At 66.0% G+C, this 244-nt stretch overlaps 1 protein-coding gene across 1 annotated transcript in view; it reads right to left on the bottom strand.

The window, feature by feature from the left end:
• The window catches only part of DOCK11 (dedicator of cytokinesis 11), a 176,312-nt gene that overhangs the window by 168,561 nt on the left and 7,507 nt on the right, over positions 1-244 (bottom strand). The gene's annotated exons all lie outside the window — the stretch shown is intronic.

The following is a 244-nucleotide window of genomic DNA, read 5'->3' as shown; positions in this document are numbered from 1 at the left end:
CCCCCAGAGAGCCCGTGCTCCGTGCGCGAGCAGCCCGAGGAGGAGGGTGTGTCTGGCGAGGAAGGGCGTGTGAAGGGGGAGGGAGCATTGGAGGGGGAACGAGGGTCACGAGGGAAGAGGGGGGAAGTGGCAACCGCTCGGGCTCCGCCCGCAGCTGATATTGCTGGTGCAGCCGCCTCCGGGAGGGGAGGTCTGGTTGCTTTATTTTCGTTTGTGTGTATTTTGGGGCGGGGAGGGGGGAACG

This window comes from Neophocaena asiaeorientalis, unplaced genomic scaffold (genome assembly GCF_003031525.2).
Source record: "Neophocaena asiaeorientalis asiaeorientalis breed wild unplaced genomic scaffold, Neophocaena_asiaeorientalis_V1.1 scaffold503, whole genome shotgun sequence".
NCBI lineage: Eukaryota > Metazoa > Chordata > Mammalia > Artiodactyla > Phocoenidae > Neophocaena > Neophocaena asiaeorientalis.
Note: the sequence above shows the minus strand (reverse complement) of the source record. Positions and strands in the feature narration are given on the sequence as shown.